At 34.0% G+C, this 376-nt stretch overlaps 1 protein-coding gene across 4 annotated transcripts in view; it reads left to right on the forward strand.

The window, feature by feature from the left end:
* LOC119585223 (poly [ADP-ribose] polymerase tankyrase-1-like) overlaps positions 1 to 376 on the forward strand; it is a 13,965-nt gene that overhangs the window by 7,558 nt on the left and 6,031 nt on the right. The gene's annotated exons all lie outside the window — the stretch shown is intronic.

Below are 376 nucleotides of genomic sequence, written 5' to 3' on the forward strand. Positions count from 1 at the left end.
ACCTGGTTCTTCGTTCAGTTTATTCTTTCTTGGAACCTTTCTTCCTACTTTTTTTCCCTTTCTCTTTTTTTTCTGAGTGTTTATTTCATTTTTTTAAAATATTTTATCTTTGCTTGTGATTTTTTTTTTCTCAACATCACCCTTAGGTCTACAGGGTGCTCTGGCCTTTTTTTGAGTGTGTGTGTGTTTGATTATTTATCTATTTTTAGCAGTAAATTTCACCTGCACCATACAGTTATCTCGTGAAAGTTGCGTCTCAGGTAAAACAGTAGTAAGACTTTAATGTTTATCCATTAAACCAAGCTGTATTTATTTCAAACACATACACACATTCCTAAGGTTAAAATACTCATACATGCACACGCACGCACGCACG

The sequence above is a fragment of the Penaeus monodon genome, chromosome 19, assembly GCF_015228065.2.
Source record: "Penaeus monodon isolate SGIC_2016 chromosome 19, NSTDA_Pmon_1, whole genome shotgun sequence".
Lineage (NCBI taxonomy): Eukaryota > Metazoa > Arthropoda > Malacostraca > Decapoda > Penaeidae > Penaeus > Penaeus monodon.